Genomic DNA, 17,500 nt, shown 5'->3' with positions numbered 1-17,500 from the left:
GTGAGGCAGTGGTTAGGTTAGCTTGGAGACTTTGATTGGTATTCTTAAGGGCTTTGGACTCCCACATTACTTATTCCTAAAGGCCGAAAGGGAGATTAATTGGGTTTTCATGAGTGTTTCTTCACGTTCACGGTACAGAAGAAGGGTGAGGTGAGGCAGAGGTTGGGTTAGCTTGGAGACTTTGATCGGTATTCTTAAAGGCTTTGGACTCCCACATTACTTATTCCTAAAGGCCGAAAGGGAGATTAATTGGGTTTTCATGAGTGTTTCTTCACGTTCACGGTACAGAAGAAGGGTCACACTACCTCAAGGGTCAGGAAACTACCCCTGGAAACGCCCACAACATCCCCTACGAAAGCCTTGTCAAATGTGTGTACTTGGGTTGGCATTCTTATACGCTCTCTCCTCTTACATTAACTATTGACAAAGTAAGAAAAAGAAAGTGATATCCCTCCTCCTCCTCCTCCTTCTCCTCCTCCTCCCCTATACCTCCCTCTCTTCTTCTTCCTAATCCTGAACAAGCAAAACTGAAACTGATACCACCCTTCCTCCTCCTCCTCCTTCTCCTCTTCCTTCTCCTCCTCCCCTATACCTCCCTCTCCCCTTCTTCCTAATCCTGAACAAGCAAAACTGAAACTGATACCACCCTTCCTCCTCCTCCCCCTCCCCTTCTATTCCTCCCGGCAGGTGGTGGGCAGGGCGGGCAGGTAATTGGGCGCCTGACGTCACACCTGTCGCCTTACCTCAGCGGGCTCCAGCTAATTACGCCCAAATCTTCCCCGAGTAATGAGCGAAATTAAGTTTGTCCCGTTGAAGGAGGAGGAGGAGGAGGAGGAGGAGGAGGAGGAGGAGGAGGAGGACAAAAGGGAAGGGTATCAGTTTTAGTTTTGAAGGATTGAGGATTTGGAGGAGGAGGAGGAGGAGGAGAAGGAGGAAGAGGAGGAAGGAAGGATGAAAAGAATAAGGAAAAACAAAAGCTTGGATGAAAGGAGAGAGAGAGAAAGAGAAGGAGGAGGAGGAGGAGAAGAGAGAAGGAGAGGAAGAAGGGAAGGGAAACTAGGCATGAGGGGAGGAAAGAAGAAAGAAAAAATGAAAAAAAGAGAAAAAGACAGACAGAGAGAGAGAGAGAGAGAGAGAGGGGGGGGGTAGGGGGTCTCGAACGCGGGCCCAATTTAAAGCGAGAATGCGCCCGGTCACCAACTTTTGTAGGGGAGAGAGAAAAAAAAGGGGTCGTTTAAAAAGTTTTGAGTACTTTTTCGGGTCCTGACTTTCGGTGTTTTGGGCCAAGCTATTTTGTCCAGAAGAAATTAGAAACTGTTGGTAATGAGTGCAGTAGTAGTTGTAGTTGTAGAAATAGTAGTAATAGTAGTAGAAGTAATAGTAGTAGTAGTAGTAGTAGTAGTAGTAGTAGTAGTAGTAGTAGTAGTAGTAATATGCCTTTAAATTAAACAAGAAAGTACTGTAGAAGAAATTACCAAGAGGAAGAGGAAGAGGAGGATAAGTAAGAGGGGGAGAGAAGGAGGAGGAGGAGGAGGAAGATATATTTGTTTTTCTTTACTCATTACTGTTGAAACATTAGTCTCAGATCATCCCTTCCTTCCTCCTCCTCCTCCTCCTCCTCCTCCTCTCACGTAGACACTCTTTTTCTTCCCTCTTCTTCTTCTCGTCTCTATATCTATCCTTTCCTCATTTTTTTCCTTCTTTTCTCTCCTATTCTGTTTCTTCTTTCCTGTTCGCTTTTCCTTTTTTTCCTTTTTTCTGTCCTCCTCTTCCTTCTTCTCCTCCTCTTCCCTCTTTTGTATTATCTCTTCGCTTCGTTTCTTTCCATATTTCCTTCATTTTCTTTCATCTTTCTTGTTCTCTCCTTTGTTCTCTTCTTCTCTCCTTCCTCATCATCTCATTTTCATCCGCATTTCCTTCCCTCTCTCTCTCTCTCTCTCTCTCTCACCTCTTTCGTTATTTCCACGTCTTTCTTTCCTCCCTTCATTCGCCTTTGCTATTCCCGTTTGTCCAATTCCACTTTTCCTTTTTCTCTTTCTTCCTCTTCCTCCTCCTCTTCTTCTCCTCCTCTTTATCCATCTTTCTCTCTTCCTCGTATTCGTATTCTCGTTCCTTAGTTTTTCTCTCTCTCAAAGGCAATAAGTGAAATAACTCTAATTCGTCACTCCCTTTCCCTTCCTTATGGGTATTACCCTTCGATTCCTTACTTTCTTTCTGTCTTGATTAATTTCTCTGTTTACTTACTTATACCTTTGATGTTCTTTTGTTTTTGTTTTTGTTCACCCTTCAAATCTCCTTTCTTTTTCATTCTTTGTTTACTTTTGATCGTTCTTTGTTTTTCTGTATCTCGATTTTTTTTTATCTTTCTTATAATTATAGCGTTTTTAATTCCTTTTCTTTGTTTACTTTCGATCGTCTTTTGTTTTTCTGTCTATCGATTTTCTTTTGTTTTTTCTCTTCTCTTCCTTATAACAATTACGTTTCAAATTCCTTATTCTTTTCTTTACTCTTGATGCGCTCTGTTTTTTCTATTCGATTTTTTTTTGTTTTTCTTTTTCTTTAGCAAATTTTGACGTTATTATGTTTGACCTAATTCTTTTTTTTTTTCTTCTTCTTCTTCTTCTTCTTCTCCTTCTCCTCCTTATCGCTCTTATTCACGTGTGTCTTTGTTCGTTCTTCCCCTCCTCCTCCTCCTCCATGCTCTATATCCTCGTTTTTTCCCTCTTCTCTTCTTCTTGTCTTCTCTTTGTCTTCTCCCTCTGTCTCTGGCCAGCTAATGCCCTCTTCCCCTCCTCTTCCATCTCCTTTTCCTCCTCTCTATCTCTCTTATTATTTTCTCCTCCTCGTATTTTCCTCCTTCATATTCATCCCAATGGCCACTCGCTACCCGTGTCTCCTCCTCCTCCTCCTCCTTGATATATATACTGGCGCTGTCATTTTCCATTCCTCCTCCTCCTCTTCTTCTTCATCTTCATCTTCTTCTTCATATTCGCTCCGATCTCCGAAGCCTCAGCCGTTTTTCTTATTTTCTCTCTCTCTCTCTCTCTCTCTCTCTCTCTCTCTCTCTCTCTCTCTCTCTCTCTCTCTCTCGTTTCTGTATTTATCTTTTTTTTGTTTACTCCCTTTGCTTCCCTTCCCTTTCTTTCCTTTCCATTCCATTCCCTTCCTTTCCTTTCCGTTCCTTTCCCTTCCTTTCCCTTCCCTTCCTTCCCTTCTCTGTCCCTACCCTTCCCTTCCCTACCTTTCCTTTTCCTTCCCTTCCCTTCCTTTCCTTTCCCTTCCCTTCCCTTCTCTACCCTTCCCTTCCCTTCCCTTCTTGCCCATCAACAACGGCTCATATATTCCCCTCTTCTTCCCCTTCCTTCCCTTCCCTTTATCTCTTCCCTACCCATCTTTCCACACTAATGGATTCTTCCCTTCCCTAAAACACATCCTCTGATTCTAATTGCAGCCTAGTGTACCCTTCTCTCTCTCTCTCTCTCTCTCTCTCTCTCTCTCTCTCTCTCTCTCTCTCTCTCTCTCTCTCTCTCTCTCTCTCTCTCTCTCTCTCTCTCTCCCCATTTCCCATTCCCCCCATAGGACAATTTAAAGGCGCCTTATCCTCCTATTTATCACCATTAGTCTTCCTCCTCCTCCTCCTCCTCCCCCTCCTCCTCCTCCTCTTCCTCCTCCTGTGAATGGTTTCCATCTCTTTCTCCTCTCTTTCTCTTTTTCTTATTCACTTTTTTCTATTTCCTTTTATTCTTCGACATATAGATAGATAGATAGATGGATAGATAGAGAGAAGGAAAGAATGAGAGAGGAAGAGGAAGAGGAAGAGGAAGAATAAGAATTTGTACATCGAGAACTGATAACACACACACACACACACACACACACACACACACACACACACACACACACACACGTTCTGCTAGTATGCCATTAGTGACCTCTATCATCATCATCACCACCACCACCACCACCACCACCATCATCATCATCACCATTAACATGCCTCTCGCATCACGATATATACGTTTCATTAATTACTCAACACCACACATTCCTTTCCCTCACCACCACCACCACCACCAAGAAGAAAAAAAAAAGAAGAAAACGAAGAAAGAAAACGATAAACAGCAAGAAAAAACGAAGAAAATAAAGCAAGAGAGGAAAATAGATATAAATACAACAACAACATCGAAAAAAAGAACAACAAAAATCAGAAACAATAAGAAAAAACGAAGAAAAAAACACGAAAATGTATCACCACCACCACCACCACCACCACTATCATCACCTTCATCACCACTATTATTATCACTATTAATCACTATCTTTCTATATATCAACCTTACACAATACACGCTTAAGGGGGGAGGGGGAGGTAGAAAGAGGAGGAGGAGGAAGAAAGAGAATTATAGCGACGTTAAAATAAGTATGAGGAGAGAAGGAGGAAGAGGAGGAGGAGGAGGAGGAGGAGGAGGAGAAGACATGGAGGAGGAGGAGGAGAGAGAGAGAGAGAGAGAGAGAGAGAGAGAGAGAGAGAGAGAGAGAGAGAGAGAGAGAGAGAGAGAGAGAGAGAGAGAGTGTATGAAGGTGTGAAGTGAGAGGAACAGGAAAAGAACAGGAAAAAAACAGGTTAATTAACAGTATTCCGACGTGTATAATTACCTCCTCCTCCTCCTCCTCCTCATTTCCCTTCATCTCATTGTGTTATGTATGAACCCGTTTTTTGCTCCTCCTCTTCCTCCTCCTTCTCCTCTTCTTCTTCTTCTTCTTCTTCTTCTTCTTCATCTTCTTTTCTGTTTTTTCTTTGTCGTTTTTTATCTTTATTTTCCTTCCTTGAGTATCCATTTATTCGTCTTCTTCTTCTTCTTCTTCTTCCCCTCTCCGTTCTTTATTACTCCACCTGTTTCCCTCCCTATCATTTATCTTCTCTCCCTTCCTCCATTCTCTCTCCCTCCTCCTCCTCCTCCTCGCTCTTTACTTTTTCCTCCAGTCTCTTACGTCTTACCTCCACTTGGCTCTCTCTCTCTCTCTCTCTCTCTCGTCTTTTTTTCCTACTCGCATTCAGATCTATTTCCATCTACTCTTTTGCCTCCTAGTCTTCCTCCTCCTCCTCCTCCTCCTCCTCCTAATCGCCGTGGGAAGGAGGATTTGGCTTCGACGGAAAGTGCCTGTCAAACATAAGAAATTTGACTCCTTGTACACTCTCTCTCTCTCTCTCTCTCTCTCTCTCTCTCTTGCTTTCTTTTTGTTTTCTTTTCTTTTTCTTTTCTTCTTCCTCTTTCTCGCATTTCTCTTTCGTTTCCTCCTTCATGTATCTGATATCTTGTTTCTTTTCTTTCTTTCTCTTTCTTTATTTCTTATTCTCGTTTTGTTGCTGTTGTTGTTGGTAGTGGTGATGATAGTAGTAGTAGTAGTAGTAGTAGTAGTAGTAGTAGTAGTAGTAGTTGGTATTTCTGCTATTTCTGTCCTTTATCAAAAAAATTCTTCCACTCTTTATTCAAAATCCGCTTAGTTTCGTTTTTCTTTTAGTGTTTCCTTCATTATAATTCTTCTTTTCCTTCTTTTTCTTCTCCTTTGTTCTCCTCCTTCCCTTTCTTCCTTTACTTCCTCATATTCATCACTTTTTTCCAATTCTCAAACTTTTAGCTCAACTTAAACCCATTTTTCTCTTTTTCCTTCCTTCTTTTCCTTCACTTCCTTCTCCTTTTTCATTAGTATTTCCTTCTTCTTCTTCTTCCCCTCTTTCTTCCTTTTCTTCTTCCTCTTTTGTCTTTATTTCCTTATATTCCTGATTTTTTCTACTTTTCAAACTTAAAATTTCAACTTATTCCAATTTTTCTCTTCCTTTTCCTTCCTTCTCCTTCCTTTATTTATTTTCTTGCACGTCCTTCAATCATCCTCGCTATGTCTGTCTGTCTCTCTCTCTCTATGCTTTATCCTCGCTCTCTCTCTCTTCATTTTCTTTATTTTCTCTCTCTTCCTCATTTCATCAAGCGAGCTCTCCTTCGCCTTCCTTTCCTTGATCAGTTTTATATCTTTAATTATCGCGAACCTAAATTAATCTTTCTCTCTCTCTCTCTCTCTCTCTCTCTCTCTCTCTCTCTCTCTCTCTCTCTCTCTCATTTTCCAAACTTTCTCAAATATTTTTTCTTTTTTCTTTCTCTCCGTTTGCGAGAATGAAGAAGAAAAAAAGAGTGCTTGATTGGTGACGGAAGAGGAGGAGGAGGAGGAGGAGGAGGAGGAGGGTGATGAAGAACAGAGAAGGAGGATATCGAAGAAGAGAAGATTGGGAAAGAGGAGGAAGAGGAGTAATAACAGGAGGAGGAGGAGGAGGAGGAGGAGGAGGAGGAGGGCAATTTATAGGAGGAGGGAGATGAGGGTTGTCCGCTGGTCATCTGGTGGTTGTTTCCCTCCCTTTCCTCCTCCTTTTTTCCTCCTCCTCCTCTTCCTCCTTCCTTCCTTTTCCTCTTATTCCTCTTTCTTTCTCTGATTCTTCTGCTTCCTTTCCCTCACCTCCCTTTTTCTTTTCCTTTTCTTTCTTCCCCTTTTTTCCTTTCTCTTCTCTTCCTTATCTTTCCTCTTCTTCCATCTCTTCTCATTCTCCCTCCTTTCCATTTTCCTTTCTTCCTCTAATTCCTTCTTTATTGCTGTATTTCTTCCTCTTTCTACTAGCTCTCTACCGTTACTTCATTGTCTCTCCTTCCTCCTCCTCCTCCTCCCCCTCCCCCTCTTCAACACGTGGCTTGGATGTGTCACTCTTGGTCGTCCGCACAATGCACTGTTCTCTCTCTCTCGTTCTCTCTCTCTTCGCCGGTCTGAATAAATGTTTTCTTAATGGTCGTGTTTTGTGTAAGGCCGCGCGGTATACCACTCTTTCCTTCTCTGTGTCTCTCTCTCCTCTTCCTTCCTTCCTTTGTTGCTTTAGAGTGTATTTCTCTTGTTGTTTGTTCGTTGTGACCTTGTTTTGTTATCTCCCTTTACACCTTTACGGGGAGGCGGTGGCTGAGTGGACGCGACGTCCAGGCGGTCGCGGGTTCGCGTCCCACCCGCCACCACACCTGGGACTCTTCAATCACCGCCGAGTGGCCTGAGACTACCCACATGCTGTCCTGAAGACCACCTATGAACCCGGACTCTAGATTATCTCTCTCTGGAGAGGTTTAAAGACGAGCTCCGGGGGGCAGCATGAGCCAAACAAGATGGCGCCGCTATAAACAATTGCCTGCGCCACAACGGGCTGGGGCCGTCCACCATGAAAGCCATAGGATTTCACGCCATTATCTATTCTTCATAAAATTTATTTTCTGTAATTTCACAACACAATCAATCTTGTAAAGTTCAATATTTTTTTTTTCTTTTATTACTTCCTGAAATAACTTTTCCTTTCTTTCCCTCAGCAAACCAAGCCATAACGAACCACGATGCTGCTGGAGCTCGTCATCCTGGGCCTCGGCCTCTACCTCGGCTCGTACTTGACGCAGCAGCTGTCGGCGGGTCTGCCAGAGATGCCCGGGCCTGTCGCCGGATCTCGCGCTCTCCTGCTCCGCCTGTACCGCAGCGTGACGAGCCTGGTCAGCGAGAGCCCTCCCCCGCACACCCTCACCGGCGAAATCCCGGCTGACCAGCTGCCGCGCGACCCTCCCATCGAGGTTATAGTGGCCGAGCAGCTGGCGGCGGAGATGGGCGCGGAAAAGTGCGCGAGGTGAGGCGGAGGCGTGAGTGAGCGTGGGTTGGGTTAGAAAGTGAGTGTTTTCAGGATGAGGTGAATGAGGTTTGTCTTCTTTTGTGTTGAGGTTCTTCTTCTTTGTCTGTTGATTCTTGTTCTTGTTGTTGTTTCCTTGCTTCCCATTTTTCTTGTTATTTATGTCTTATCTTTATCTTCTGGTTCTTCTGCTCATCACGTTCTACATCCCTTTCTTCATCTTTCCTTCTTTCTTTCTTTTCCTTCCTTCCTTCCTTTCTGCTTCCTCTCCCTTTTCTATATTTTCTTAATTTGCCTTCATCCTAGTTAGCTTATTGTTGCCTTCCTTCCCTCTTTTCCTTCTTTCTAATCTCTTTCTTTTCCTCTTTGTTTCCCTGTTAGCAGAAGAAGGAGGAGGAGGAAGAGGAGGAGAAATAAGAGGAGAAGGAGGAAACATTGGAGGAGTGGGAGAGAAAAGAGGAAAAAAGAAGTTCTGACTATATCATTCTCTCCCTCAAGCCTCCCCCCTCCCTCTCCCTCTCTCTCACTCCGACCCTCCCCCTCTCCCTCTCTCTCAGGAAATGGTGAGTCAGGTGGAGATAATAATGACGTAAGCCTCTTTGGCCTTACGAGAATCACCTGTTGAGACTCGGAGCTTCTACCTGTCTCTAATTAGTGAAAGTGAACGCGCTAATACCTGCCAAGATTTACCCGTATTGTTATTTTTTTTTACTTTCTCTTTCTCTCTCTCTCTCTCTCTCTCTCTCTCTCTCTCTCTCTCTCTCTCTATTTTTAGTCTTTTTCCCATCACTTTCTGTTATTTCTGAGAGAGAGAGCGAGAGAGAGAGAGAGTGTGTGTGTGTGTGTGTGTGTGTGTGTGTGTGTGTGTTGGATTTCATTCTCATTTCCTTCGTCACATTTCAAAGCAATTTTTCCTCCTCCTTCTCCTCCTCTTTCTCCATCTCTCTCTCACACACCAGCTCTAAGTCTAATTTCCTTTCACTCTCGTCAAATGAATTTCCTGGCGCCTTCACATGAAACGAAGCGGTGGCGGCGGCGGTGGTGGTGGTGGTGGTGATGGTGGTGGTGTTTGAGGCATTTAGCTATACAGTGCTTACTCGATTCTTTCCCTCGACGTGTCCCGCGGCTCATAAACCACATTGATAAAAGGGAAGAGAAAGATGCGTGCGTTGAGTCTGGTGTTATGGATTGTCGGAAAAAGGAATAGCAATAGAGAGAAAGGGAAATAAAAGGGGGAGGACAGATGCTTGTGTTTATAAAGGAAAAGGAAATAGAAGTAGAAAAAGATAGGAAAATTGAGGGAGAAGAAAAGCTGCTTGTGTCTTGTGGTACGGAAGGTCGGGAAAAAGAAATAGAAACAAAGGATGGAAACAAAGAGAAAATTTAAAATGCTTGTGTCGGGAAAAATAAATACTGTTACGTTGTTCATTGTACGAGTATTTAGCGCCGTGGGTCGAGCATGCATAAGAAAACACTGCAGAGTTAGGTGAATATGAAGGAAAAAGTTGAAACCAATGGATAAATACTTAGTTTTTGTGTAGTCTAGTCTTACTGAGGATCGGGAAAAAGAATTACCTCACTGTTTTATGGGAAAAATATTTCGTACCGTAGAAGAGAGAATGGATGGAAAGGACTGTGGAAAGTTAGTTAAAAGTGAAGGAAAGAATGATTTAAACGGGAAATGGCTGAACTTTTGTGCGATCGTCGTGTTGTGAAAAAAATACTAGAATGTTTTATGAAAGGAATGTTTAGTGCCGTAAGTCAGAGTGTGCAGAGGAAAGGACTGTGGAAAGTTAGTTAAAAATGAAGGGAAAAGAATTATTTAAACGGGATATTAATAAGCCTTTGTGCGATTATTGTGTTAGAGAGTGTTGAAAAAAATGAAATACTAATCGTTTTATGAAAGGAATATTTAGACAGAGTATGCTTCGAAAGGACTGTGTAAAGTTAGTTGAAAATGAAGGAAAGAATTATTTAAACGGGAAATGATCTTTTGTGTCATCAGTGTCAGTGTTGCAAAAAAAGGAATATTAATTGTTTTATGGAAGGAATGTTTAGGTAGAGTATGCAAAGGAAAGGACTGTGGAAAGTTAGTTAAAAATGAAGGAAAGAATTATTTAAACGGGAAATGATCTTTTGTGTCATCAGTGTGTCAGTGTTGCAGAAAAAGGAATATTAATTGTTTTATGGAAGGAATGTTTAGGTAGAGTATGCAAAGGAAAGGACTGTGGAAAGTTAGTTAAAAATGAAGGAAAGAATGATTTAAAACGGGAAATTAACGAGCCTTTATGTCATCATTGTGTTAGAGGGTTGCGAAAAAAAAAATACTAGAATGTTTTACAGAAAGAATATTTAGTTTAGTAGGTCAGAGTATGGAAAGGAAAGGGCTGTGGAAAGTTAGTTAAAAATGAAGGAAAGAATTATTTAAAACGGGAAATTAACGAGCCTTTGTGTCATCATTGTGTTAGAGGGTTGCGAAAAAAAAGAAATACTAGAATGTTTTACAGAAAGAATATTTAGTTTAGTAGGTCAGAGTATGGAAAGGAAAGGACTGTATAGAGTTAGGAAATATGAACGAAATGATGAAATGAATGTTTTTTTCTGCTTATTGTTTTATGGGAAGAATATTCAGCGTCGGAGAGAGGAGATAAAGGAGACATAGAAAAGAGAAAAAGAGACACGTCGAAAAATGGATAAAAAAAGGATAAAAAAGAAACCATGAAGAGAAGGAGTAAAGAAGAGAAAGGAATAAAACAAATAAATAAATGGCTTAAACCTGAATGTATTGATCCAACATGAATAATTAATGAGTAAAATCCACCACGAGTTTATTTTTTTTATTCACGTGTAAACTCTTTCCCGGCAAACACGAACGCTTTTTCACGCATTACTATAAAAAAAAGCACATTGTTGACATATTTGTTTTCCCACGTGACATTTATCGATAGAACTGTCTTGGTTAGTAGGTCGTAAACAAACACACACACACACACACACACACACACACACAAACACACACACACACACACACACACACACACACACACACACACACACACACACACACACACACACACACACAGTTATTTCCTGTCTGTCTGTGAGGAATAATTTAATAGAGAGAGAGAGAGAGAGAGAGAGTGTGTGTGTGTGTGTGTGTGTGTGAGAGAGAGGTGATGTCTCCAGCTTCTTTCTCCTCTTTCACTGTCACTTTTTTCAATCTCTCTCTCTCTCTCTCTCTCTCTCTCTCTCTCTCTCTCTCTCTCTCTCCCTTCTTTCATTTAAACATTTCCACTTTCCTCTTTCCTTTCTTCCCTAATTCCACCTTACATCACCTATTCCTCCACCCACTCCATCGCTCCACAAGAAACCCAGTGCGTAAATTATGGATTTTTTCCCACTTTCTGAAGGGAAAAAAAAAACCGTAAAAGATATTTCCATTTGCATAATTTTTTTCCTACTGACTTAATTATTTCCCCGAGTGAATCCTGAGGTGGGAAGAAAGGGAGGGAAAGTTATATGGGAAGGAAATAAAATGGAGAGAGAGAAAAGAAAGGGATGAAAAGGGATAAAAAAGGAATATATAGGAAGGCAAAAGAAGTGAAGGAAAGGAAAGGATGAGAGAAAAGGAAGTTATTGAAGAATGGGAAAAGAGGAAGAAAAGGAAGAAAGGAAAGGAAAAGGGAAAAAAAGTAGGAAGTGTGGTAATACTTTTAATAAGGGAAAGGAAAATACTACTACTACTACTACTACTACTACTACTACTACTATTACTATTACGACTACTACTACTAAATCTTCTGCAGTAACTATTATAACTACTGCTACTACTACTACTACTACTACTACTACTACTACTACTACTATTACTACTACTACTACGAAACTAACCATACTGTCCTAAATCTCGCATTACACTACCCCTTCTTTCCCCCCTCCCTCCCTAACAGTAATCCAAGCCCCAGGTCAAACAGGTCACGTGGTCAGGTCACGCTCAGAAGCCTCGCGGGTCATCACCAAGGCGGGTCAACTTTCACTGGTAATTGACCGTTTTTGAGGGGACAATATTTTCGGTCGCGACTTTTTTTCTTTTTCTCGAGTGTAATTTTGTTCCCGGGTTCAAATTTTGGGTGAAAGATGATAGCGAGGAGGAGGAGGAGGAGGAGGAGGAGGAGGAGAGGAGACAAGTGACACGTCGTAAAATGGAGGAGAAAAAGGAAGCCATGAAGAGGAGGGGAAAAGGGAAGAGGAGGAGGAGGAGGAAGAGGAGAAGGAATAAAGATAGAAGAGGAGGAGGTAAAGAAATAGAAGGAAAGAAGAATAAGAGAACGAAATGGACAAGAAAAAGGAGGAGGAGAAGGAGGAAGAGGAAGAGGAGGAAGAAAGGAAAGAAAGGAAAAACACAATTACGATGAATTTATCTAGATTTCACACACACTCTGTCTCTCTCTCTCTCTCTCTCTCTCTCTCTCTCTCTCTCTCTCTCTCTCTCTCTCAATCAACCACAACCACCGGCCTGCAGCGCTGTTGACGGGCGAGGCGCTTCGTCCTACCTCTGACCGGTCACAAGAAGAGGCTGAGAAATTTCCCCTATGCATTTGTTAAGGATTTTTCTGAGCGAGTTAGGCGAGGAGAATGCGAGGAGCGGCGGCTGGCAAGACAGAAGAGCGGGCCGGACTCTAGTAAATTTCTCGACACGGTGCGCGGGATTTGTACGACTCGGTGACATACTGGGCTCCCAACCTCACGCATTAATTTTTGACAAGGTTTTTGTTGGGGTTGTGGGCATATCCAGGGGTACGTTTATGACCCTGGTGGTAGTTTGACTCTTCCTCTGTACCCTGAACATAAGATAACACTCATGAGAACTCGACTAATCTCCTTTAGACGTGAGATTCGGGTGAGTCTGAGAATGACGACCCTGGATGCTACGCGCGACTCCTTGCCCTTAGTGAAGAAATACGTAGTTCTTCAGCGCCCAAGGACAAGTAGTTTACGCCTCTTCCTCCCTTCCTTTCTCCCTCCCTCCCTCCTTCACTTCTCCTCCCCTCTCTTCCTTCTCCTGTTTTCCCTCCCCATTACCCTCACTTTCTCTCTCTCCCTTTCCTCCTCCTCTCTCCTCGCCCCCCCCCCCCCCACAGACACACACACACTCACCGACCTGTCACCGAGCTCTGGGGTCAGGTGGAGAGGGTCACATTACACACACACACACACACACACACACACACACACATATGGTTGGGTCAGGTGGATTTTGGGACGGGACGGGAAGGGAAAGGAAGGGAGGAAAGGGAAAGGAGGGAAAGGAAGGGAAGGGAAGGGAATGGAAGGGAATGGATGGGAAGGGAAGTAAGGGAAAGAAAGCGAATGAAAAAATGAAAAAAAGAATGGAAGAGGGGAAGTGAAGGGAAAGAGGAAGAAAAAGAGTGGAAAAGAAGAAAGGTAAGGGAATGGGAGGAAAGGAAAAGAAAGTAAGGAATATAGGAAGGGAAAAATAGGAAGACGGATGATAAATTAAATGATAAGAAGAAAAGACGAAGGAGGGAGAAGAAAAAGTGAAATTGAAGATGGAGGTAACACGAGATAAAGGGGAGGAGGAGGAGGAGGAGGAGGAGGAGGAGGAGGAGGAGGGAAAGACGGAGGGAACATCTGGTCATGAGAGGGGAAAAAAGATGATGAGGGATGGTTAAGGAGGAGGAAGAGGAGGAGGAGGAGGGGGGAAGAGGAGCAGAAGGAGGAGGAGGAGTCAATTTCCCTCCACTGCTATATGAGAAGGGAGGGAAGAGACCGTGAAGGGAAGAAACTGACAGACAAACAGACAGACAGAGAGACAAGGAGGGAGGGAGGGAAAGAGGGAGGGAGAGAGAAAGAGAAGGAGATAAGACGAAAGTTGTATATATATGTGCGTGAGAGATAGATAGATAGATAGATAGATAGAGAGAGAGAGAGAGAGAGAGAGAGAGAGAGAGAGAATACCAATTGCCATAAACGATGGGAAGAAAAACACGTGTGGAGAGAAAATGAGAGAGAAAGAGAGAGAAGGGAGAGCAGGGAGAGGGGAGGAGAGGAGAGGAAAGAAGGTAATGAGAGAAGGGAGAGAGAGGGAGAGGGAGAGGAAGGGAGAGTATCTGGTCAACTCTCACAAAGGTGTTAAGTGGTGGTGATGACCCTGGTGGTGGTGGTGGTGTTTGTAACGGTGTTTGGTGTTTGCCCTGAGGTGAGGTGGACATCGTTATAAGTAGTAGTAGTAGTAGTAGTAGTAGTAGTAGTAGTAGTAGCAGTAGATGTGGTAGTAGCAGTAGTAGTGGTAGTAGTAGTAGTAGTGGTAGTAGTAGTAGTAGTAGTTGCAGTAGTAGTAGTAAAAATAAAGAGATAAAAAGACGGAATAAAATAAAAACATAAACAAAAGAAATGGAAATAGAGAAAGCGATACACACACACACACACACACACACACACACACACACACACACACAACACCTCGCCACATCTAAATTCCACATTCCCAAGTCAGTTATAAAAATCCCTCTCGACTTTTGTCACGAGGAAAAAGTTAAACATTATTCATCGCCAAGTTACGCGCGTCTCGGCTTGCGCGATGCCTGTGTTTCCAGAGCGATGCGGAAAGCGACGCGAGAGAGCCAGAAACGAGAGTGGCTGGAAAATGTATCCACCCACCCCGGCTCCAAATTCTTAAAACATTTCAGAGTCGAAACCCACAAACTGACAAGGCTTTCCTGGGAGCTTGCGGCCTTTAAGGATGTAGTTTTATGACCCTTCTATTAGTTTAATCATTATATTTTGTCATGAACCTGAAAAATCACGTATTAGAAAGCGATTGATCCCCTTTTAATAATAAACATAGATGAACATAGATAATTACCATAGATAAAAGAAAGGTTATACAATTATCTCTTAGTAGTTGATAATTATGCATCGATAAGTGACTTAATCAGATAATATGTTTTGTTAAGGATGTGTAAATATAATAAAGAGATTAATACACAGAAAAATAGATAAAATGTGAGAGGATGAGAAAGACTGGAAGGAGGAAAGTATGGAGGAAAGGAAATGAAGAAAGGAAGGAGAGACAGTGGTTTAAAGAAGAAGAAGAATATTTAGTTACGTGTTTTACGAGATGAGAAATAAACGGAGAATCCGAACTTTGAGAATAAATAAAAGAGAGAGAAAATGATGAAACAATAATCCAATGAAATGCAAGAGTAAATAAATAAATAAATAAATGAATAAATAAATACATAGCGAATATATTAAGCTTAAGCGGATTAAAAGAGAGAGAGAGAGAGAGAGAGAGAGAGAGAGAGAGAGAGAGAGAGAGAGAGATATGCCATTCCATTCCATTCTATTCATGTTAAGTAAAATATATGTATTCAAAACCGCAAATCTCTCTCTCTCTCTCGCTCTCTCTCTCTCTCTCTCTCTCTCTGAAGGCCTTTGAAGACGCGTAGATGAAAAAGAAGGAAGGAAGGAAAGAAGGAAGGAAGAGAGAGAGAGAGAGAGAGAGAGAGAGAGAGAGAGAGAGAGAGAGAGAGAGAGAGAGAGAGAAGGAAGTGTAATTTAAAATCATTTATATGTTAATGTCGCAGCGTCTCTCTCCGCTTCTCCTTCAGATAGACCCTTAGCCCCCCCCCACCCACCCCCCTGCCTCTCTCTCTCTCTCTCTCTCTCTCTCTCTCTCTCTCTCTGTGTGTGTGTGTGTGTGTGTGTGTGTGTGTGTGTGTGTGTGTGTGTGTGTGTGTGTGTGTGAGAGAGCAACACACATTTGCCTCTCCTAAAATCCTTCTTTAGCATGTTTTGAATCCAACCAATGGTTCTCTCTCTCTCTCTCTCTCTCTCAAGAAAAGAAGGTGAAATAACGTGTAAGAAAATATAGAGAAAGAATATTAAAATGGGAAAGAAAAATAAAAAAAACAAAAAACAAAAAAAAAGAAATGAAGAAAAAAAGACGAACTTGTTAAACCTGAAGTGAAAAAGTTTAGCAGTTTGTTTCTTTAATATTTTTCTTTCTTTTTCTCGCTTCGTCATATTTTCCCCTTGTTATTTTTCCCTTCTCTTTTTCATCCTTTCTTTAGCTTTCCTCTTTTCCTCCAATTATTATTTTCTTTCTTTTTTCCTTTTTATTTTTTTCCACACAAGAGGGACAAGAATATATATGTGTGTGTGTGTGTGTGTGTGTGTGTGTGTGTGTGTGTGTGTGTGTGTGTGTGTGTGTGTGTGTGTGTGTGTCTCTCTCTCTCTCTCTCTCTCTCTCTCTCTCTCTCTCTCTCTCTCTCTCTCTCTCTCTCTCTCTCTCTCTCTCTCTCTCTCTCTCTCTCTCTCTACTAACACAAATGATACAGGAAATGAGAGAGAGAGAGAGAGAGAGAGAGAGAGAGAGAGAGAGAGAGAGAGAGAGAAATGGAGGTTGCAGGGATGCTTAAGAAGATGAGATATGGAGGGATGGAGGTAAAGTATGGAGAGATGAAGGGAGAGGATGGTAAGTGGAGAAGGAGGAGGAGGAGGAGGAGGAGGAAGTGATGGAGAGGATGAGGAAGAAAGATGAGGGAAGGAAGAAAGGAAGGAAGGAGGTACAGTGTGTGTGTGTGTGTGTGTGTGTGTGTGTGTGTGTGTGTGTGTGTGTGTGTGTGTGTATGAGACGAATAAAATAAAAAAATATACAGAAAAAAACAACATATTTTCATGCGAACTAGAAAAAAACAAGAAAAAAGAGAAGGAAAAGGAAAACAGAAGGAAATGAAGGAAAGAAAAAGGAAGAAGAAATAAAAAAAAAAGGATTGAAAGTGAACAAAGATAAATGACGTAAGAGAAAACTCGCAAACAAAGAAAGAAAATGACGAAAAGAATAAGAAAAATTGAAGGAAGAGAAAAGGAAGTAGAAGAAAAACGAAGAGAAGGAACAACGGAAAAGAGAGTAAATAAAGTAAAAAATATAATTATCGTATATCATTAAGTTAGTCACCCAATTAACCCTCAGGACTAACTATGATAAATTGGCTTCGGAGGCGCAAATTGAACCCCATTTTCTTTAAGAGTGAAAATAATAGAAGGGGAAACTTACCGAGAGACAGAGTTCATTAAAAAACGTATTATATGATATGAGAGAGAGAGAGAGAGAGAGAGAGAGAGAGAGAGAGAGAGAGAGAGAGAGAGAGAGAGAGAGAGAGAGAGATGCGTGATGCCTCCATCCTTGGCTTCCTCTCACGACTTTTTTTTTTTGATTCAGTGAGGCAAAACACCTCCACCTCCTCCTCCTCCTCCTCCACCTCCTCCTCCTCCTCCTCCACCTACTCACCCTGACCCCTCACCTCTTCTCTTCTCTCCTCCCTCTTCCCCCTTCTCTTCTCCCTTCTCTTCCTCCTCCTCTTCTTCTCTTCCCCTCATTCCCCCTTCTACATCCATCCTCTTCACTTTCTCCTCCTCCTCCTCTTCTTCTTCCTCTTCTTCCTCCTCCTCTACATCATCATTATGCTCCCCTTTCACTCCCGTTCTTCCTTCCTGCCTCCTCCTCCTCCTCTTATAACTTTTCTCCATCCTCCCCTCTTTCATCTCCCTCCTCCTCCTCCTACTCCTCCTTCACGCCCCCACTTAGTGCTTTCACTCCTTCACTTTTCCGCACATAATTCTCTCTCTCTCTCTCTCTCTCTCTCTCTCTCTCTCTCTCGCCTGCCTATCTCCATCAGCCTCTCTTTCCCATCATGTTCCTCGTTTTTTGCTACTTTCTCCTCCTCCTCCTCCTCCTCCTCCAGTCTCCTCTCTGTCTTGTTCTCCGTGACCTTTAAC

General features: G+C 42.4%; 1 protein-coding gene across 2 annotated transcripts in view; it reads right to left on the bottom strand.

Moving 5' to 3' along the window:
* The window catches only part of LOC127008756 (nephrin-like), a 102,329-nt gene that overhangs the window by 69,198 nt on the left and 15,631 nt on the right, over positions 1-17,500 (bottom strand). The gene's annotated exons all lie outside the window — the stretch shown is intronic.

Source organism: Eriocheir sinensis, chromosome 38 (assembly GCF_024679095.1).
Source record: "Eriocheir sinensis breed Jianghai 21 chromosome 38, ASM2467909v1, whole genome shotgun sequence".
Classification (NCBI taxonomy): domain Eukaryota; kingdom Metazoa; phylum Arthropoda; class Malacostraca; order Decapoda; family Varunidae; genus Eriocheir; species Eriocheir sinensis.
This window is presented reverse-complemented; position numbering and strand designations above follow the sequence as displayed.